General features: G+C 42.8%; 1 protein-coding gene and 1 pseudogene across 2 annotated transcripts in view; both read right to left on the reverse strand.

Annotated features, from left to right (window-relative positions):
• The window catches only part of BCL2 (BCL2 apoptosis regulator), a 177,377-nt gene that overhangs the window by 85,441 nt on the left and 68,322 nt on the right, over window positions 1-23,614 (reverse strand). The gene's annotated exons all lie outside the window — the stretch shown is intronic.
• LOC144613792 (proteasome activator complex subunit 1 pseudogene) lies at window positions 6,610-10,440 on the reverse strand (annotated as a pseudogene).

Below are 23,614 nucleotides of genomic sequence, written 5' to 3' on the forward strand. Positions count from 1 at the left end.
CACGTCTGCCTTCTTGCCTCCCTCTGTCTCCGGAGGGCCTGTTCATCACTCCAATTCTCTGTCTTCCTGCCAAGTTTGGCTTGAAGCTCACCTCTCCTCTGTCTGACCCCAGCAAATTCTGGTCTTGGTTTTTTTCTGAGCTCCCTCATGTCCTGTACGTGCAACTAACGTGAAATAATTAGCAAGTGTATTGACAGGAACAGCCCCAATGAATGATTCCCAATGGATCTCCTAACACCCTAAATAAATGTGTTCCTTGTTGTGGTACCGTGCGGAGAGACAGGAAAAGTTCCCTCCTTCCTTTCTTTCCTTCCTCCCCTCCTTCTTTTAATTTAGTGTTTATTAGACCCCTACTTTATGGAAAGCACTGTTCAAGGTTTTTTCATGCACTACCTCAGTCTCCTCACAGACCTCTCTAGAAATATCTACCAGTCCAACTCTGCTCCTCTCTGCCTTTCCAGCGTCTTTTCACAGTGTCATCACCTACTCAGTCCCTTGGTGCTGCGTTTGGCTCTTGCCTTCTCCTCAGCCCAACATCCAACAAACTGTCAGTTCTGTATCTCATATCTGGCTCCTTCTTTTTATCCCCCCTTGCCCTGATATCTCTGCTAGACACAAGAGCCTCTTCACAACTGGTCTCCCTGCAGCCAGGTTATCATTCTTCCCATGAGTTGGTTGATATCCCTGCACTCATTCAAAACTGTGATTCCCATTGTCTACATAATATAAGCTGAGTTCCCAAGGTTGACGTTAAAAGATTGTTGTCTTTCACATCCCACCGCCTATGAAAGCTTATCTTCCAAACATGTAGAGTGTCTTCTGATTCCCCAAACGTACCAAGCAGTTGTACCCAGTGGGTTTTTGTTCATGCTGTTCCCATTGTGTGAAACGACCTTCTCCCACCTCTGTCCTAGAATAAAATCTTAGTTCTTAAACTTAGCTCAAATGCCACTTAACTCCCCCAGGTCAAAATTGATTGTTCTTTCTCCTGAACTTTCCCAGCCTTAGTTGTTTATGCTCTGAAGCTGCCTCTAGATCATAAAATACTGCAGGGTAGAGATAGTATCTGTTTTTCTTAGCATTCCAACACCATGCCCCAACCACGCCGGTACTCCCCAAGCATAAGCAGAAATGAAGTTACTAGCACTGGTAAGGGAGTTTACGAGCTACCACGGTCTTCCAAGTGCTCCTCAGAATTTCAAGCTAACAAACGTTTATCAAGTACCTACTATGTGCACAGCACTATGGCAGGAGCTGTAGAAGCAAGCCGATTAGTGAGCCACAGTGCTTTTACAGTGCATCTTTTAAGGACCTACTCATCTTACTAGGCTAAGCCACCAAATACACCATTATTTGAAGATGTATCCCCTCTTGTGGATCGGCAATCACTCACAGAACTTCCCTCCATCACTGCATGTAGCAGAGGTAAGATGCCTATGTTTCAAGAAGCACCAAGAAAAGAAGGCTCACAACTCTAGAAATCGGGAGTGTTCTTTCCTTTCAGGGCAGAGAGTGGGTTGATATGGAAAATAAAGGCATTCATCTCTTAGCAGTCCTGACTCTCAGACCCCATAATTTATGTTAACTTCAGTTACGACGAGCATTTAAAGCCATGAAAGTAGCTGAGAAAACTAAAAATTTTATTACCTAGGAAGTTCTGCTAGTAGATGAGAACTTTTTTAAGAGATGGTAATTTTTTGTTTGAAGACCGGTATCTTGGTGGCAGCTGTGCAAATTTTTCTAAAGAGCCCAAGGTGATCTATGACATAAGGTGACCATATGTGCCAGCTTGTCAGGGAGCGTCCTGGTTTACACCTGTTTTCCCTGCAAAATTATTAATAGGGCCCCCTTTACTCTCATAAGTGTCCCAGTTTGATAAATTACATGACCACTCTATTACGAGTGAGCTGAGGCTGAGAAAAGGGGCAAAATCCAGGCTTCCTGACACGAAGCGAAGGCTCTATCTCAGAGACCATATTTCCTCTAAGTTGTTTCCTCAAGAATTAATCAAGAAAACCACTCCGAGAAATGGTAAAGATGCGTAAGTATGATTTCTACGAACTAGCCATTACAATTTAGTTGAGGAAATAAAGTACATGTATGTTCAATCATTAAACAGGGTCAGAAATATTCATAAGTATGGTGCCAACTGTGATGTTCAAACGATAATTTTAAAAGGAGTCGGAGAAGAGAAAAAACCCTCCCTGGGCTTCAGACTTCAGGGGAGGGTTCTGGAAGACAAAACCTTAACTGGGCTACAAAAGAAGGAAAGAAGAAGAAAGGAGAGAAACAGGCATTTTTCTTCGAGAAAAATAAAAGCAGAAAACAATCAAAATCGGGACGGGAATAAGCCACGCAAGTGATCCGACAAGCATTACTACTTTTTATTCCAGAAGGTAAAAACAAGATAAAAGAAACACAATGGTCTAAGTGGCTTTCCCAAAATCTTGCAGTGATTTAAATCACAGTCATCAGATCGAGGTGTCCTGGAACCAGACAAGTGCTAGCTGCTAGATGACAGTGCTCTTCCCTGTGATGTGGTGAGAAAGAAAGTGGCCACCCTTTGAGTTCTATCCCCAGCCTTTTCACTAACTGGCCAAGTGTCTGTGGGCAAGCGGTTTCATCAGTTTTGAGCCTTCGTTTCCTCAAATAAAATGCTAGGGCTAGATGAAATGGTCTCTAAGAACCCTTCCATCTCCAGCAATCCATGGTCCTCTACGTTCAACTTGAGCTTTTGTTTAGTATGTTCTAGGTTTAGCTCAATAGTGGATGTGAGTGTTAATTTCCAGAAAACAGCAAACATGGGGCTGATGCTATGGGTCCCTTCCCACTACTAAGATGTGCAATTCTCAAGAAAACATCCGAGAGCTAAGCTAGGGACAAAGGAAGGAGGGGAAAAAAGCACAGCCTATAGGAATGAAGACAAAAACCGAAACCAGAGCTTTAACCAAAACTGGACTCCACAGTGCCCAAAGTGGGTTTCAGACTTACACAAATGTCCCTAGAGATCTGGGAATAGTGATAAGATTCTAAGGCCCATGAAGGGGTATGGCCTTGGTCCTGTATGAGGCAGGGGGCCAGAATTGAGCCCCCTTCATAAATGTGAAAGCCTTAAAAAGCCACCTTACCCGTGAAAAAGAAATGAAAAGCACTCTGCCCGCAGAGCCAAAAATGAAGGGCAGAAAATTGCCCTATATCCACGGTTCAGGACACCTTGCAAAACAAAAACCCTAAACATGGCCCTCATTCAATGGAAGGATCAGAATTTACACTATCTATACATCTAGGCGTAGGAGTCCCATGACAAGAAATGAATGTAAACAAAATTCCAGGACCGTTGAAATTCCTTAATCTCCAGAAAAAACAAATATGTGGCCACCATGCAGGACACTGTCACACCTCAGGACTCACAAGGTTCCCATAGAAAAGAAATCTGTGAGATGAGCCTGCAAGAACACGCACACACAAACGCACGCACGGGGAAATAAACTGCCATGAGGAACCGTCATAAAGGGAAATTCTGAACAACTCAAATCCTAAGAACTGGAAAAATACTAAAATCTGAAATGGCCTACAAAATAAGATTGCTTAAAATCAATGAAGTAATATAAGAAAGACTAAAAACCATAAGGAACCAATAGGAGTAAATAAAGGCAATAGGCAGATGTGAAAAGAAAAACAAAACAGAACCCTTAAAAATAACTCAATGGAAAAGTTAGGCAGTGGAACAACACAAACATAGATCTAGTGACACAGAAGAAGAGATTTGGGGAAATCAACCAAAATGTAACAAAGGACTTCCAAGTAAAAATGGAGAATCGAACACACCATGGTTTCACTCGCTAGGGATACTAACATTTCCTTGCTAGGGAAACTAGAGAAAACGACCATTTAACCCACAAGGACAAGGAGAACAGGTGAAGAGATAATAGTAACAAGATTCTGGAAGATGGAAAAGAGATGGACGAGCAGGAACAGAACTAGCAGATCAAAGGAAGCTGAGTTCTAAACTAGGAAGAAAGAATGTTAGGAGCCAACCAGCAGTTGCTCCAAAGGCCCAGGAACAGATACTGTTAGTTACGTCCGGAATGGAGGAGGAAAAAGAGAGAAAGGGTGATAAAATAAGGAGAATGAAGAGAAAGATTTGTAAGAATGAATTATATTTCCAGATCCCAGGTCCTCTCGTCAACTCCATCCTGCTGGGCAGCAGCCTCTATCCCAGTGGGTACAACTGGATGTTTAGTCTTTGGAGAGAAGATTCCTGGATCAGGAGACATCATCCATCAAACAAAAGAGAAAGTTGCATTCTGAATGCTGACCCCTCCAGTCTTATTCCTCCCACAGCTCTCAGCTCTCACAGGCAGATCCTTCCCTTCCATGTGAGAGTCTGGAGGAGTGTTCTCTCCCTGAGACTCCTCATGTGTAGGGGCTGACTATAGGAGTTCCCCCAACAAATGGCATAAACATATTATTCCATGGTGATGTTCAGAGTTAGCGAGCCCCTCACACAACCTCGGAGCTTCTAAGCTTATGAGTTCTTCAGTCTTGAAAAAAGGCAGACGACCAAGGATTACCAGACACGCAAGGAGAGCCTCGACATGAAAAACAGAGTTCAAATCAGAAAAGAGGAAAAGGTAATGGGGGGAAATAGAGATCATGAAAGAAGAAGAAAATTTCAAAAGAGATAAAAAAAATGTCTCTCAGAAAGCTATGAGAATGTTACTTACACACATGAAAACAGAACACAATGCTTTAAAAAAAAAAACACCCAACTATTTATAGATGAAAAGAGGAAATTTAAAATAATAACAGAAATGAAAACCCAATAGACAGGTTGGAAATTGAAGTTTAAGAAACGGCCCCCAAGAAGAGCAAAACAATAGAGAGACAGAAAACAGGAGATAAAATGTGAGAAAACTGGAGGACTGGTCTAGAAAGTACAACACCCAAATAATAGGAGCTCTGGAAAGGAAAGCTGGAGCTCGTAGAAGAAAATCCCAGCACACTGAAAGAACACATTGAGTGCTAAGTACAATAGATGAAAACAGATTCACACAGAGGACAAGTATTGTGAAATTTAGAATCCTGGGGCAAAGGCAAGAGTCTACAAGTTGTAGGGAGGAAGAAGAGAAAGATCAGGTACAAAGCATCAAGAGTCAGAACGGGTTTAGCCTTCCGACCACAGCACTGGGAGTTAGCATACCTAAGAAGCAATGTCTTCAAACTTCAGAAGAAGATGTATTTTTGACTTAGAGTTCCTTGTGTAAGACAGAAACCATCAAGTGAGATGAGACAATAAAGACCTTCTGAGACATTCAAAGTGCGGCTGTATCTCTTGTGGGTCCATTTTTGATAGGCGATGCAGGCTGGGAACCACAAAAATGAGTGAGTGGAAAAGAGAGGGAATTTTATGCAATCCCACATAAGACTAAGGCAGAGGGATGATGTGGTGAAGGGAGCAGACAACTGGGCCCCGGGCATAGAGAGCAGTCCATCCAGACTGGGCCAGTGGATCAAGAGAAAGACGTCCTGGAGGCTACCACTACTCTACTGGGTTTTAATTCTCATAATTTGCTGGGCGGGGGAGGGAGGCTATGTTACCTCAAACAATGGAGTAAATCACGAGAGCGGATTCAACTCAGAAGAAGGACAATGGCAAGTACTAGAATAAGACGACATATCCCAGCATGACAGGTGTAGAGCAGGCCTAGAGAAAAGTCCAGATAAAAGGAAAATGGAAGTCGGCAGAAAGGATGTCACCAAGAAAATAAGTGGAACCAACAGGTTACTGATGTGATCAGCCTTGTGGAAAAAATGTACTCGTGGGGTATGCAAGAGCTAGGGGAAATGTGCAATAGGTATGAAGCGCTTGCTAAGGAAATGAAAAAAAAAAACAACACAGATTTTAACTTGATGAAAATAAACAGCTCAGCTGATAATGTGATTTACACAGGCGACGTAGCGAAAACCCTCACAACCGATTTAACCCACAACTGCAAACACAATTCTACTGGGAGAAAGTGCAGGGTGAGCAGCGGATACAGTCACATAAGAGAGCGCGAATCAAGTTACGGCATCGCGAAGAAGGTTGATAACACCAAACGGTATAGACACGATTTAGATGTGGACGTGTATACACGCCAGAAGAAAAGGCCAAACGATAGAAAGTGACGTCCTTCAGGAGGGGCCCGGGGGTAGCAGGGTAGGGTCGAATTTGTTCCCGTAGCAACTAAGGAAATAGCACATAGGTAAATATGTACCGGGATGTTGTTGTCTATGATGCTTGTGGAGACACAACACCGAAAATAACTTCCGGGTTCACCAATAGTGGAACAGCTGAATGAACTGTACACTGGCCACAGCACAGAATTTACTTAGCTTTTATTTATTCATTTACTTATTTATTTCCTTATTTATTTACAGTGCATTTATTTATTTTGAGAGAGAGAGAGAGCACGCAAGCAGGGGAGGGGCAGAAAGAGAGGGAGAGAGAGAGAGGGACAGAGAATCCCAAGCAGGCCCCACGCTGTCGGCGTGGAGCCCGACCGAACTCACAAACCACGAGGTCATGACCTGAGCCGAAAGCAGAAGTCAGACACTTAACCGACCGAGCCGCCCAGGAGCCCCTACTTAGCTACTTTTAAAAAATAGTTAAATTTAGGGGCGCCAGGGCGGCTCAGTCGGTTAGGCTTCTGACCTCGGCTCAGGTCATGGTCTCGCGGTCTGTGAGTTCAAGCCCCGCGTGGGGCTCTGTGCTGACAGCTCACAGCCTGGAACCTTCTTGGGATTCTGCGTCTCCCTCTCTCTCTGCCCCTCCCCCACTCACGCTCTGTCTCTCTAGCTCTCCTTCAAAATAAGTAAACAATAAAAAATGTTTTTTAAATGGTTAAATGTGTGTGTACTTATCTGGAGGGATATTCTTAATTTACTAAGAAAGACAGGCTGTGATGCATACGTATGACTGGAGTTTTTGCAAACAGAAACAAAACACTGTTGTTTAATTTATATGGATGTATACGTGCCGTGTGGTTATATGAGCTTCAATAAATGTGTGGAAGGATGCATGCCAGATGTTAACGCTCTTTACCTTAGGACAGGAATGGAAAGGGTAAGGGAAGATTGAGAAAAAAATCAACCACAGTTAAATAGCAATGCGGGAAATAGAAAACACCGGTAAGAGACATGAAGAAGAGAATACCAAGGTCTAATGTAAATGTAACCGAGAGATAAGGAAGATATAACAAAGACAACTGGAGAGAGACAACGTTCAGAGATTATGATTGAGAATTTCTCCAAGTTGCTGAGTATTAGGAACACTTAGATTCAAGAAGCATATTGAATCCCAGACAGGACTGTGTTGAAACTGCAGATAATCAGACAAGAACAAAAGGAAAAATAACGACAATAACAAAAACACCCCCTGTAAAGCCATCAGAGAGGAAAAAATAGACACCTGTAAACGAATGACAGATTAGCATAACTACACCTTATCAATGGTAGGTGTTGGAAGGCAGTGAAACAATAATTTCAAATGCTGAGGGAAAAGAGCTACATAGAATTCTATCCCTAGAAAGTTATTATTCAAGACTGAGGGTAAAAGTTAAAGATACTGGCAGACAGACTGAGAGAGATTGTTTAATCTTCCTAAACCTTACATGAAATAACTACCCAAGGATGTACTTCAGTAAAAAGGAATCTGAACTGAGAAAGGATGAACAGAATCCAAAAAGCAACATGAGGAACATTTCCTGAGGGTTAACTCTGTACGTTACTGCATACCAGGCACCAATTCTAAGCGATTTACCATAAAATTGAAATTCAAATTAGAGCAGTTTGCTTCTGGTTTTCATACTCTTAACCACAGTGTAAATAAAATGGTACATGAGTTGACATATTTTAAATTTTTTTAAATGTTTATTTATTTTTGAGAGAGAGACAGAGCATGAGTGGGGGAGGAGCAGAGAGAGAGGGAGACACAGAATCAGAAGCAGGCCAGGCTCTGAGCTGTCAGCACAGAGCCTGATGCGGGACTCAAACTCACGAACTGTGAGATCGTGGCCTGAGCCGAAGTCGGACACTCAACCGACTGAGCCACCCAGGTGCCCCTGTGTTGACATATTTTAAAAAGTAGATTTGTAAAAAAAACAAACCAAAACAAAACAAAAAAACTAGTTGGGAACAAAAAACCAAAATGATAGATGATAAAATATTCAACAGTGTCATATCAGAATTCGAGAGATAAAAGCGTCATTAAAGTGTTCTAAGGGGTCTGTTATGTTATTTGAGAAGAAAACAGAGATACAGATAAACTTTTTTTAAATGTTCTTTTGATTTATTTTGGAGAGACAGAGCAACAGAGCACAAGCAGGAGAGGGAGACACAGAATCCGAAGCGGACTCCAGGCTCTGAGCTGTCAGCACAGAGCCCGGTGCGGGGCTCGAACTCGTGAACTGCGAGATCATGACCTGAGCCAAAGTCAGATGCTCAACCGACTGAGCCACCCAGGCGCCCCCATATAAACTTTAGCTTTAGACTTTGTTGACTCAAATACAATTTTTAAGGTTCAAGAGTAACAGCTAAAATAACAGAACAAAACACATACGTTACAAGAGGAAAACAGCATTTTTTAAAAATGGTAGATGTGTATTTCTTGTACCTGGGATCCAAAGTGAGGAAGAAACCCCAAAAGGAGGAAGGTAGGGAAAGTCTGGAGCCCCAGTTAGAGGTGGGGATGTATCTGCTGGGCTCAGCACATAACAAGAGGGAGGGCTCTCGATACACCATTGCCTTTGTTTCTCCCCTGGGTTTCTTGAGCTTCTTGAAGTTCTTTGGGATGATGTCATACAGCACCACACAAGCACTGCAGATCTCCATGACCACCAGCCAAAGTCCTAGCACTCTACCTCATCCAGCTCTTGCACCAGCTGTGGATAATCCCACCCGTGGGGCTACTCGGCCACCCTGCCCCCTTCCAAGGAATCCTTGGAGACTGGAGGGAGCGTGGGAGGCTTCCAACTAGGTGTGAAGGGTGGTCTCTTCAGCTCACACACCTCCTGCCGGACAGCCACTCCAAAACTGACGCTGTCCTCAATCCGAGGTATCTCCAGCTGCAGCCAGGTGGGGGCCAGGCTGACTGCCCAGTGACATCCTCGGTCTCAGGCGGCAGGTGCTGCAAGAGGATCACGATTTTCTTGCCATTTACTGGACTCCTGGGAGAACCTCGGCTCTCAGCTTGCCCTCTCATCTTTTAATCCTCATCTTCCTTCTCTTGCAGTTTCTTCTGCTCTTCCTTCTCTTTCCCCTTGACAGGATTAGGCACCAGGACATCCAATGGGGCCCTCAGATTGCTTCATGCAGAGCTGGATCCTTTAAAAATGCTTCCAGCTCAGAAGTCTTCTTGGGGAAATAGTTCCTGAGTAGGTCCTCTGTCCTCATGGAACATAGCCTCCTGCACTTGGGGTCCAGGCTGGACCTTGAGCGTGGCCATGGCCGGGAGGCCTAATGCCACACGGGGAGCAAGGAGTGAGCACAGGAAAGGGAAAGCAAAACCAACAGGAAGACTCAAGTCATCTAACAGAAGACAGAATAGGAAGAAAAAACAAGTGAAGAAGAAGCATGGCGTATAGAAGACATTTGGATTCCTAGTGAACTCCAAATATATGACTTATCAAATAAATGTAAATGGCTTAAAACGAATCCCTTAAAAGGCAGAAATCGTCAGACTGAATTTTGTAAAACTCCAGCTGTTTACAAGACAGAAACCTAAAACATAATGTCACAGCAGGGATACACATAAAATAATGTGTTCAAATATAAGTGTCCCTACAAATAATAAATATGCAATAAATATTTCTTTTAATTGAATGAATAAACGAATCTGCTAAAAGAGACTTCAAAGCCAAAAGCATTTGGGGTGATAAAGAGGGTCACTGCCTAATGATAAAAGGATGCATTCACCAGGAATCCTTCTGTGTACCTAACAGTACTCTGTCAAGCATATATAGCAAAAACTGAGTTAATCATATGAATGTAACAATTCAAAATTATAGTGAGAGATTTTAGCACACATCTCATGAAATAAATAGATCAAACTAAAGAAGAGAAAAAAAATACAGATTTATACAATGCATCTCATAAACTTCATCTAATGTATACGGAAAGAGAATACTCCACCCAATAAAGAATACACATGAAATGTTTACAAAAATTGACCAAGTTCTAAGCCACAGAGCAAGTCCCAACAAATTTCAAAGAACTGCTAACATTCAGACCACAATCATCAACCAAAATACAATAAAACTTGAAATCAATAACAAAACCACAGCCACCAAGCCCCAGTACATTTGAAATTTCAAAAACACACTACTGAGTTATTAATATGAAATAGAAATGAAAGTAACAAAACATTTAGAATTGCACAACAATAGTTGAAACCTTAGATTTTAGTAGAAGGAATGCTTAGCATTAAGTGCGATATCAAAAAACAAGAAAAATTCAAAATTAAGAAGGTAGGGAGCAATAAAATAAAGACAATAGAAGAAAGTTCTTTTTTCCACAAATGGATAAGGCAGTAGGAAGGCAATAATAACGACAACAAATCAATAAAGTAAAAACCAAGAAACAACATAGAGCAGGAAGAAAACAAAGGTTGATTCTTTAAAAAGACTAATAAAATTGGTAGAAACACAACAAGCATGACTAAGAGAAATAAAAGAAGGCACAAATAAATGCTATTAGGCATAAAAACCCCATAACTACAATACAGCAATTATTTTTTTAAGTATGAGAATTCTATTCTCTGCTTTAAAGCAATAAATCTAAAAACAGATGAAATAAAAAAATCTCCTAGAAAAATATGTTACCAAAATTGACAGAAAAAAAACAGACAAACAACAAAAGCTCCTGGATGTATTTTTATAAAAGTTCAGTCTGGACTTTAGAAATAGACTGACAGTACAAAACAGGAAAGCAATCAGTCAATCTCAGTTCAAAATATCAAAGCAAAAATCCAAAGTAAAATATCAACAAACATATTCATGAGTGTAGTGTGTGCATAAATATATAATATTTCTCTAAAAATATATGTTTTCAATCTGATATATATCATGTATCACATATATTTATCACATGCTTAATATGTGCTGTGAGTCTATGTGTGTGTTTGTGATGATCCGGTAGGGTTTATCCTAGAAGCGCAATGAAGATTTAACATTAGCTAATGTAATTCGGCACGCTGACAGATTACAAAAGGAAAAACTATATAATCATCCCAATAGATGCAGAAAAAGTATTTAATGAAATTGACCACCCATTCACAATTTTAAAATGCAATAAAATACCTAGCCAACCAAGAACAGAAGGAAGTTTTAACTAAGAAGTAGTTTCTATGAAGAACCTACAATAAACTTTAGGAACACATCTCCTTTAAAGTCAGGAACTAGACAAATATGCTTTTTCCATCACCCTCTCCCCCCATTCATCATTGTGTGAGATACAGAGCTGATGCAATAAAACAAGGGAAAGGAGTAACAGAAATAAGGATTAGAAATGGAGAAACAAAAGAAGCATTATTTGCAGATGATAAGACTGTCTACATAGAGAATCCAAAAGAAACTACAAACAATTACAAGTAATAAGAGAGTCTGGCACGAACACCCGGAGACAAGGTTAACATACAAAAAACACTCATGACATTCTTATCAGCAACAATCAACTAGAAAATGTAGTTTTTAAAAGATCCCATTAGCAACAGCAATAAACTATGACAAACCTAGGAATAAATCTAAAGCAAATTATTAAACTTCACTAGAAGTCATAAGAGCTAAATAAACAGTGATTTGTATCATGCTCAGAGATTTGGAAATTTAACATCAATACCTTCCTTTTAAGTTAATATATAAATCTAATGTAATTCATAATAAAATCCCAGAAATCTTTTTCATAAACATTTTTACCTGGTTTAAAAATTCACACAGAAGAATTAAGGTCAATGAACAGCCAAGATAATACTGAAAACATATAAAGTGGGCACTTGTCCTGATATTAAGACATTAATTAAAGCCTTATAATTCAGGCACATTAGGATTGGGGCAGATATAGATAACTTAACCAATTCAATAGAGAGAGCCCCTCCATGTATCAGAATTTGGGATGAGACAGAGGTAGCATTAGAAAACTGTGGTTAAGGACTGAACTATTTCATAGATGGTTCCGGGACAATTGGTTATTCACAGGGGAAAAAAATTGATCTCAAACTCTCACTTCATCCACAAAATGGGTTCCAAGAGAATTATAGTTAACTTTAAAATATTTAGAACAAAATACAGTCACTATTTTTATAATCTTAGGTTGGGGAATGACACAATAGTAAAAAAAGAGAGAAAAAGTGGTGATAAATTTGATTTTAAAACTCTTGTGACAAAAGACACTAGAAGACAAAGCTTAAAGGCAAGAAATATACTGAGAGATAAAAGTTTTTTTTTTTAAATCCAGTTGGGACTACATCAAAATAAAAGGCTTCTACACAGCAAAGAAAACAATCAACAAAACTAAAAGGCAACCTACAGAATGGGATAAAATATTCACAAATGATATACCTAATAAAGGCTTAGTATCCAAAATATGTAAAGAACTTATACAACTCAACACCAAAAAAAACACAAAAAAACAAAAAAACAACAAACAATCCGACTTAAAAATGGGCAGAAGACATGAACAGACATTTTTTCAAGGAAGACATACAGATGGCCAAACAGACACCTGATGCTCAACATCACTCACCAAGGAAATGCAAGTCAAAACCACAATGAGATATCCCCTCATACCTGTCAGAATGGCCAACATCAAAAACACAAGAAACAAGTGTTGGCAAGGATGTGGAGAGAAAGGAACCCTTCTGCACTACTGGTGGGAATGCAAACTGGTGCAGCCACTGTGGAAAACAGTATGGAGGTTCCTCAAAAACTTAAAAAAGAGAATTACCATATGATCCCATGATTCCACCAATGGGTAGTTATTTGCCCACAGAATATGAAAACACTAATTTGAGAAGATATATGCACCCTTATGTTCGGTGCAGAGTTATTTACAATAGCCAAATTAGGAAAACAGCCCGAGTGTCCATAGATGGACGAATGGATAAAGCAGATGTGGTGTGTGTGTAAAAAATTTCACACAATGGACTATTACTCAGCCATAAAAAAAGAATGAAATCTTGCCATTTGCAACAACATGGATGGATCTAGAGAGCATAATGATAAATGAAATAAGTCCATCAGAGGAAAACAAATACCATATGACGTCACTCTTATGTGGAATTTAAGAAACAAAACAAATGAACAAAGGAGAAAAAAAGAGACAAACTGAAAAAGAGACTCTTAACTACAGAGAACAAACTGATGGTTTACTGGAGGTGAGCTGGGTGGAGGGATGGGTGAAATGGGTGACAGAGATTAAAGAGTACACTTATCATGATGAGCACTGACTAATGTATAGAATTGTTGAATCGCTATACTACATACCTGAAAACTAATATAACACTAGAGGTTAACTGTATTGGAATTTTTTTTAATTCAGGATTTTTTTAATCTATAAGGAAGAAAACAACCCGCTACCAAAAAAATGATCAAATTCCATAAACTGGCAATAGGTAGACAAAGAAACCCCAATCACCAACGTTCATGAGAAAGAAAAGTATAAGCTCACTGGAAATCAGAAATATAAACCAATACCACAGTGAGATACTTTTACAATCTATCAGAGAAGCAACATATAAAAGCCTGATGATGCCAAGTTGGAGAAGACACAGGGTGAGGAAAACCCACTCACATTGTTGGGAGAGCAGTCTGGCGACATCTACCAAGGTTGAGGTTTCTGCCCCCAGACCCAGAAATTGCACATTTGCATCTATACGTTTGATAAGGGAAGACATCAGGGTGTAGCGGAAAACAGACTAACTGTAACATTTTCTGTAAATAATCTTCTTTTAAAATAAAGATTTTATTTTGGGGGTGCCTGGGTGGCTCAGTCCGTTAAGTGTCCGACTTCGGCTCAGGTCATGATCTTGTAGTTCATGAGTGTGAGCCCTGCACGGGGCTCTGTGCTGACGGCTCAGAGCCTGGAGCCTGCTTCGGATTCTGTGTCTCCCTCTCTCTGCCCCTCCCCTGTTCTCTCTCTCTGTCTTTCTCTCTCTCAAAAATGAATAAACATTTTTTTAAAATTTTTAAAGATTTTACTTTTAAGTAATCTCTATGCCCAACATGAGGCTCTAACTCACAACCCAGAGATTAAGAGTTGTGGGCTCTGCAACGCAGCCAGCCAGGCACACCTGCAAAAAATCTTTTTAAAAATGTGGTACACATGCACACGTGCGCGCACACACACACACACACATCCCTAAGAGAAACTGTTCCACGTGTGTGCAAAGAACATGCGCAGGTTGTAGCATCATCTGTAAGGTCACGAAGTTAGAAACAACTGTAATATCCTTCAAAGGGGCATTTAAAAAGTTAGAAACAACTTTAATGTCCCTCCTTTGAATACTATACGTCATGGAACATGGATGAGGTAGAGGTCTATCTTTCTCAACAGATTAATCTTATAGATATGATGCAGAACACAAACCCAATGACATCTCTTTCGATAAAGTTTACAAACATTGAAAAATACACCCACTGTCTATGGATACATATGTGTAAAAGATGCACTGACACATGGTAATAATAAGCATTAAATTTAAATCCAAGCTGGGAGGCTCTCAGAAGGGAGGAGAGGCATGGGACCGAAAAGTGCTTTATCTTTCTCTCTCTCTCTCTCTCTCTCTCTCCAGGTGGGTGGGAAGATCTAAAGCACATATGGCATCAAGATATGACAAAACTAATAACACACAGGCATTTGCTATCTTATTTTCCATATTTCCTGTTGGCCTGGAGTTGTTCATAATTAAAAAAAAAAAAAAGTACTGTGTTTTGCACATTTTCAAGATATCAGTAGAGATCATCACTTGTTCCTAGGAGGCCTGGAGGCGGGCACGACAAGTGTCACTATTATCCCTTGACAGATGATGCAGGTGAGGGAGGAGTGGGCAGGAAGGCACATGATTTAGCATCACAGGCTCAGAGCCCTCAGCATCACAGCGCGAGGACCACTCACTCCGAGGACCAGTCACTCCGCTCATTCAATAATTTACATCACACAGGGAACCAGAAACTGGCACAACTTAGGGTAGGGTAGGCGGGTGAAGGAGAAGACAACCTCTTCCCTTCTGGAACAAACCGCAGCCTGAGGAAGGGCAATGACATAACTTGATAAAAAAGGGGAAGAAGACAGGCTGCCCGGGTCATCTGACAGCTTTTTCAGGGAATCCGTAATTCATTCGCGGAGAGGCCGACCATTCCCTGTGCACCTGCCGAGGAGGAGGAAGTGAGAAAAGTGACCTCGGTTCTGGTCACTTCGCCTTCAGAGCCCAGCGCCCCGTGCAAATGGGACGCTACACCGGGGACGCGAGCCTTGAGATCCCGTCCTGGATTGGTCCCTTACGGGCTCTGGCTTCCAGCCCCTCTTATTTCCAGCTGAAAAGGTGGACTGCCATCTCGAGGCCAGTGAAATTCTAGAATCCACCTCCCCTGTCTTTCAGGATTTGTTTTCCCTTTTCTTCTAAAATCCGAAAGAGAGCTTCTGCGTTTAATATCTGCACATGATTTTGAGGCTGAGTCCTGGACGTGTCCCAGCTATGTTCTTTCCCCTCGGTGACAGCCACGAAATGCCCAGTAATAGTACTTGGTGTCTGGAAGTCAATAAGGCCCCTCCTCCGGCCGGCTCCCCAGCACCGTCTCTATCCTGCTTGTCTGTGAGCTGCTAGGCATGGAGGCCTCATGACTGTAGCTTTAACCGCGCATTCCGCCCCTGCAGTAAATACACGCCACGGGAAGGGGGGGAGGAGGGTCCCCACCAACAGCTTAGCCCCTAAAGCAGCACTACATGCACATTTTAGGCTGGAAATAAGAAAGAATTTCCTGGCTGTAGGAACTGCCAAATAGTAGGGTGGGTAACCAAGGGAGGTTCCAGAATCTCCTCTAGAGATCTTTAGAAACTCGATACAACCTCACATATCTGAGACGACTTTTTGCAATCCTGCCTGGAGACAGAAGGACCTGGTGCCCAATCGGCCCTCCTCTCAGGCACGCGGTCCTGCCTCTTGTGTTCCCCTGTGCTTCTCATTAGTGTATATGCCTCCTGTGTGATTTCCTTCCCCCTCATGCACACTTAGTGTCAGCCCTCGGGCTTGTTTTCATTCGGTTCCTCGCCTCCTCGCACCTTTCCTTGTTATTTTATGGAAAGCTGGTCAAAGGTCAGAGTTGCCCAACTACCCACACATAGTTTGGCGGTCGCATCAGATGCCCAGGCAAAACAGGGGGACGATTCCAATCCCAGCCTCGACTCCAAAGCTGGACGGAAACAGAGAAAATTAGCTGTTGCTCACAATCCGTCATAAATGAAAATATGATCCTAGTAATTGATTTTAAATAGATTTTTAAAAGAATCGCTGGCTGTATTTCACGAAGAATACAGAGTTTCCAAAGCGTTCATTCCAGGGTTGGATTTTTTTTTCCCCTTCTTCTGGCTTAAACCCCAAATGGCCAAGATCCGAGTCTGAATAAACAGTGTGGGTGGTGACGGTTCTGTGAGGCCCGGTGGAGGATGCAATCACTTTCTTGCTCGGTTCAGCATTAAATCATGAGAAACTAGCCCGATCGCTCCCCAGAACTCGTATTCGCTAAATGGAGGGCCACAGAGCGTGTACTTTCTCTGCTTCTCAGGGAGGGGAAAAAAAAGTTAATTCTCCTAACTGCGAATGTTTAATTATGTATAAAGTTCATTGACCCCACAGGCGGCTGTCAGATGATCTTGCGAAGGCCTGTGAAGGCATCCCAGGAATGCAGTGATGTGGGCAGAAACCCAGGGGATTCATGCCACCGAATGCTTGAATCGGGACGGAATCAGCAGCCATCCAGAGAGGCTCCAGTGAAAACAGGACTTGGGGATCATCAGTAATTTAATCTCACCTACGCATCTCTAGGCCTTCAAAAGTGAGCGTTATAAATCAGAAACTCAGGAAAAATCCCACAGGGAGGGGGCCCATGACGACGGGGTGAAGTAATTCTGTTTGCTGGTTACGGCCGCAGCTGGCTGGAAATGCATGCATTCGCAATGTTTTCTCCCCATTTTAGAGGTAATGCTTTCTGACTTCCCGGCTACCAACATGAAAAGAAAGTGATGAGGCAATCCCATTCATAAATACACGGTGGGGCTCGAAGGAGATGGCCGAGTCTGTTTATTTAGACAGTTTTGACAGAATACGGCCCTCGAGTGCACATGCAGTCACTCTGTTTCTTTTGCCAGTAAGTGCCCCAAAGTGCGTTCCCCATCCACAAAAGCTGGATATCCTCCTTCAGGCTGACGGAGGGGAAGGAGGGAGGCCGGGTGACCTTCCCGACCGTGTCTCCCTCTCGTCATCTCCATCTGGGGCATACGCCTGGCTGCTGGCATCCGGGCTGTTGTAAAAGATGGCAGTGGAGAGGGAGACAGGGTGGTTTGGGCTTCTTGGCAAGGGGAGGCCAGAGTCCCAGGGGACAATGTGGTCGGGCGGCTGGCTCAGGGGGCTCTCCTACTTAGAGGAAATAGAAAATATTCCGTCTTGGAGCCTCCTAAGATTGAAACTACCTGTTACGGGTCCGATGTTTTCTTTCAGTAGCTTTCTCACTAAACAGACTTTATCAGTCAAAATCCTACGCTTTCAGGGGGTAAAACTTGACAGGGTCCTATCCTCAAACACAACTGGGCTGCATTTTCTCGGATATCTCTATCGTCACGAATACAGACAATGGGTGGCCAGAATTTAGCCAACGATTTTGATCCTCTGGTGGATGCGGAACGGAAAGAGTCTCACCTGTTTCGTATTTAGACTAACCTGCAATTCTTGGTCCTTTACCAAAATCAGCCACTTAGACTGTGAATGCACAGCATAGGTCTGAGTTCAATTCATGTTAATCCACTAAATATTTGGAAAACACAAATCACGGAGTAGGCACAACTGGTGATACACAAATCAAAAAGGCACGAAACCTGGGGCACCTGGGTGGCTCAGTCAGTCAAGCGTCTGACTCTTGATTTCGCCTTAGGTCACGATCGCAAGGTTGTGAGATCAGGCCTCGCATTGGGCTCTGAGCTGAGTGTGGAGCCTTTCTGGGATCCTCTCTCTCTCTCTTTCTCTCTCTGCACCCCCAAAATAAATAAATAAACATTTAAAAAACTTAAAAAAATTTTTTTTAACGTTTATTTATTTTTGAGACAGAGAGAGACAGAGCATGAACAGGGGAGGGGCAGAGAGAGAGGGAGACACAGAATCGGAAGCAAGCTCCAGGCTCTGAGCCATCAGCCCAGAGCCCGACGCGGGGCTCGAACTCACGGACCGTGAGATCGTGACCTGAGCTGAAGTCGGACGCTTAACTGACTGAGCCACCCAGGCACCCCTAAAAAACTTCTTAAAAAAAAGGCACAAACCCGGCCCTAGCAAGTCAGAAATGAGGAGGCAGACATTAATCCCAACTGGGAGGGTTCAGGAAGCTCCCTGCATGCAGTGTTTCCAGGGTGTGGTGGCATTTGACCTGAACCTTTACCAAAAGCCCCATGCCCACTTGTACACTGTGGCATTCTGGAGAGGAAAGAAATGTAACTGTCACTGAGTCATGCTTATTCATGGCTGGGCTCTGTAATTTCACCTTGTTTTTAATTCATCTGACATTTGAGAGATTTGCTGTCAAGATCCCTTCTTCAAGACCCATACCATTTAATATTACTCTGTTCAGTGAACAGTTAGGAAACAAAAAAGAAAAAAGAAAGAAAGAAAAAGAAAAAGAGTTTCTTGTGTCCTTGAATAAGGAAGCCTTTCTTCAAATCTTTAAACATTTTTTAGAAATATGATTTCCCATAGTTACAGGGGAAACAGGCTTCCAGATAAAGAAATTTGGACGCTAAGTAATATCCTAAATCACTTCCACCTTTTGGATACCACAATTTATAAAATTCCATGAAGGAAATGACTCTTACTTCTCATGAAGTTCCCACTGGGAAATCGCTGCGAGCCACAGTTATGAAAGCGATATCCTCTCACTGGTCCCAATTCTTTCCCTTTGTCAGACGACCTTCACCAGCTCTGAACCACAGACCAACTCAATTATTTCTTGTCTGTACTACATGTTGCCATCCACCTGGTCAGGTGGCTCTTAGAGAACATGTCTCCGTTACATTAGAAGTTCTTGCGTATCAGGGACTGTTTTATTCATCTTTATATTCCCCCAGAGTACCTATAACATACTTGGTGTTCACAAAATGAATGAGTAAATAAATGTCACGGAGATGTCTATGGCAAGGGTTGGAAAACTCTTTCAGTAAAGGGCCCTTGTAAATATTTTAAGATATATGGTCTCTATCATAACTATTCAACTCTGCTGTTATTATAGGAGAACAGGTACAGGCAATCCATATACAAATGGGCATGGCTGTGTTCCAATAAAACTTTATTTATAAAAATAAATGGCAAGCTAGATTTGGCCCACAGGCCATAGACGTTTGACCCTTGATCGATGGTGTCTATCGCTGCCATAAACCTTAGTATATTCTTTGAATTTTCATATATTCCCTGTGAATATCAATAATTACATAAAGTGCCAAAAATATAAATATGTAAGAGCTGTTTTGAAACTCCACATTAATGAATCCACTTAAAAAAAAAAATCCAGGGACACCTAGGTGGCTCAGTCTGTTAAGCAACTGACTTTTGATTTTGGCTCAGGTTGCGATCTCACGGTTCGTGAGTTCGAGCCCCAAATCAGGCTCTGCACTGACAGCATGGAGTCTGCTTGGGATTCTCTCTCCCCCAATCTCTGCCTCTCTCTCTCTCTCTCTCTCTCTCTCTCTCTCTCTCAAAATAAATAAATATTTAAAAAAAAAAACCAACAACCAGGAAAGCACATACAGAAATTAGCCATTACTCCAAGTGTATTTCATGGTCACTTACTTTGTTTACCGTATGCCTTTAAAAGGAACAATTCTTATCCCTCAAAAATGGGATAGCAGTTTTGCCATTGACATCACCATTATTGAGTAAACTTGATATAAGATCTCGGAGTTACTGGGTGAGGAGTCTGGTGCTGGGGCACAGTGAACTTGACACTTTCCTGGAAAGGGGGAGTAAATGCACCCCCCCCACTTCGTTCCTGCTCTCTACCAGATCATTTGGTCTGATTTTACTGCCAAAGGTTATTAATGCAGAAGATACATCCTCCTTTTTCTTGATGACCTTCTGGAAAACATCCAGCTCCAAAGAGCACAACAGAATCTCGAAAGCCCAGCAAACACACAGAGAAGTAAAGGGTAACTACGAGGACTTGATGAAAACAAGATGTCCCAGCCTGTCGCCCTGACCTGGTTTGCGAATGCCCCACCCACCCTTACTCTATCCCTCACCGCCCAGCTATCTTGGTGTGAAATGAAATTTTTAAAAAAAGGAGCTGGATCTGAACTGTGGTGGGAACTCAAAGGATACAAAGTCGTAAGGTCAATTGCTCGGTTTGGAAAAATTCAACCAGGTGTTCCCGAGGTATGAGGAAATAAATGCGCAGCAAACGACGCATAGACACGCACCCACAGACATTTTTTGAGATGCGCTTCTCCAAGGTGTGGCTCTTGAAACTGTGCCCGTCATCCCTAGGGTACCAGGAAACAGTTCTAGAGGTTTCTTGTAAGAAAGAAAAAATGCAGTTTGAGACTTTCCAAACTTCTCAGCACCTGGACCACATTCAGATAGATACTCAGAAGGACTCTGTGCCTTAAGGAAACAAGAAACCACTGGCTTGCAGATAGAAGGTACCACCGGGGGCTCAAAAGACCCGACTGCAAATCTACCACATTCGACCTATGTGACTTGAGGCAAATTATCCGACGTTAACGAAACTTGCCCTTTTGTACCATAGGGCTAAGGTACGCACGTTACTGAGGGGCAATACGGTGTATGGCCCAATTTATTTCAACAAATGCTGAGAATCTATCCCATGCCTGTGTTGGAGAGGAGACAATGAGGATGCCATAGATTCCGGGCACAAAGCACAAGTGACTGTCACTGCTCCTTTTGCAACACTTGTGCGTCACCATCCCCCATTCCTCTCCTCTGTTTATCCCATCTCCTACCCTTCTAGTGTCGCCACAGGGCCTTATTATCAGTCACTTCTCATTGCTCTCCCCTGCTACCGGACGTGGAGCCATTCTCACCGTGTTCCGAACAGAGCTCTAGCCAAGAGCATCATGCACCTGAAGTGATTATTTACACGGACTGAATTCACATTTCGAGGAATTCTGAAGTGCTCATATCCCATGTGGCAATGGCACATGGGAGGCCCCTGGCCATCTTGGTCGGGGGTTAGATGTATAAAAATAAAGAGGGATCGTGTGAAGTAGATAATGGAAGGCAAGGAGGACGCTAGGGAGGACCTATAGTGAAATGTCCAATAAGGCTGTTTACAATATTTAGGACAACTTCCTCCGTCTCCATTACAACAGTCCAGGTGACATGCCCCACGGCAAAAATCATTGAACGTGCAGAGTAAAGGAATCGGCAACCCGCTGTGAGGGTGCTGTGCGTAGCAGGGACGCGATCCGCGAGCCAAGAGTAGATCTCATTACTCAGGATCCCCTTTTTCTTCCATCTCAAGAAACCGAACGCTAGCATATGGATGCAGAACACCCGATCTTCATTTCCTTTGACTCAGCCTCCCGGGCTGTGTGCCCACAGGACGCAAACTAATGGCTGAAGAGAAAACATAACGCGTAAGTCAAGGGACTTATTTGACAAATGTTAAGTTCAATCTATCATTGAGAGAGATGCTCTTAATCTCTGCTGAGGCCCCATGAGAACATTATCTGCTTCTCTCTTCTGGTTTCCAGCTTCATGAATACCAAACCTTCTCCTTGAAATGCGAGATCTTTGAAGAGTCCATCTCGAGATTTCCAGAGGCTTCACTTAAGCCAAATAAGTGGGCTCTCTGATTGGTGTGCCTAGAACGATACAGGTAAAAACGTCTTTCAAATCAATGATGCAAGAGTTCGCTTCTAAGGAATGCCGCTTTGGCCTCAGGAAGCGGGACCAGATGTGATCCTTCCATCACTCCCTGGCAGCATTCTGGGCAAAGCAAACAGAAAAATCTCGAGGAAAAAAAAAGAAATTTTCAGAACCCGAGTCGGGCCCCTTCACATTCCTTTTTTTAAGCATTACGAGACTGATCCTGGGCCACAGATGAGGCTTTTGGATGTCAGACGCAGCCGGCAGATGTTTTCCCTTAAGTCCGTTGTCTCTCCTTCAATCTGTTTATAGCTGCCTCCCTGTCAGCCCACACCTCCAGTCCTCACTCACTGCACGTCCTAAAGGCAGCTTCCCGCCACACACAAAGGGGCATTTTGCAGTAATTTGTTCTCTCTTCTATAAGGAATGCGTCCACTCATCAGGTATCCGGTTAACCCATTACTGGGGAGTTCCTCAGCCATCTCCAAGAAATGCCGTAGTAAAAGCCCCACGTAGACATGACGTCCCCAAAGCTGTGTGGCATCAGAAAGGGTTTTGCTTTTCTTAGAAGTCGACTACTGAGGTCACGTGACTGGTACCGGCCTCTTAAACCAACTGGGTATCAAGTGACGGGCACCCGTTTATTCAACCCTGTGGGTTTTGTTGTTGTTGTTGTTGTTCCGGCCTTGAAGATGCTCTTGATACAAGTCAGACCGAGGATCTCCATTTGTAAGTCAATTACACAGATCCCACGGCAGCCAAAGCAAGCGATAGATTTCAGAGACTTATCCAACCTCGCTACAGACTCACGCGGAATACGACCCACTGGAGATAAAGGATAACGTCTGCGACGACTTCTCGTACACAAAAGTGCCATGAAACACGGGAGCTTCTTCGTGGTGATGGAACAGTTCTGTAACCTGATGGAAATGGTGGTCACAGGAATCTGGATGTGGGGTGAAGTACGCACACAGGCATGACCACAGACGGGGGCGGGGAAAAACTAGTGAAATCTGAATACGGTCCGGAGGTTATACTAACGTCAATCTCCTGGCGTTGATAACGGGTATGCTATATACACCATACTCTGAGCTAGCTGTGCAGGATGTTACCATCGGGGGCAGCCAGATGAAGAGTACATAGGACCTCTCTCTGCTATTTTTGCAACTTCCTGTGGATCTATAGTTACTGCAAGATAAAAAGTTTAAAGAGTGGCATGAGAAAGTTAGCACTTATCTGGCATCGTAGCCTTGGCCATCGTAGCCTCGTTGTATCCGAAGATCTCGGCTGCTTCTTTGTCTACTCACAGTATTTTGAAGTACTTCCTACGACCTTTCTCTATGAAATGAAGTCGACTTATCTTCTCGTCTGCACCACGTGGCCTCTTTGAATAGGAGGGCCGTGGAGAGGGGATGAGCAGGGATGATGGATTCTGAGTGGCTCACGCCGGGCCGGCCGGCATCCGGCATCCCAACCAGCCTTCTGATAAGACGGCATCTT

The sequence above is a fragment of the Panthera onca genome, chromosome D3 (assembly GCF_046562875.1).
Source record: "Panthera onca isolate mPanOnc1 chromosome D3, mPanOnc1 haplotype 2, whole genome shotgun sequence".
Taxonomy (NCBI): Eukaryota; Metazoa; Chordata; class Mammalia; order Carnivora; family Felidae; genus Panthera; species Panthera onca.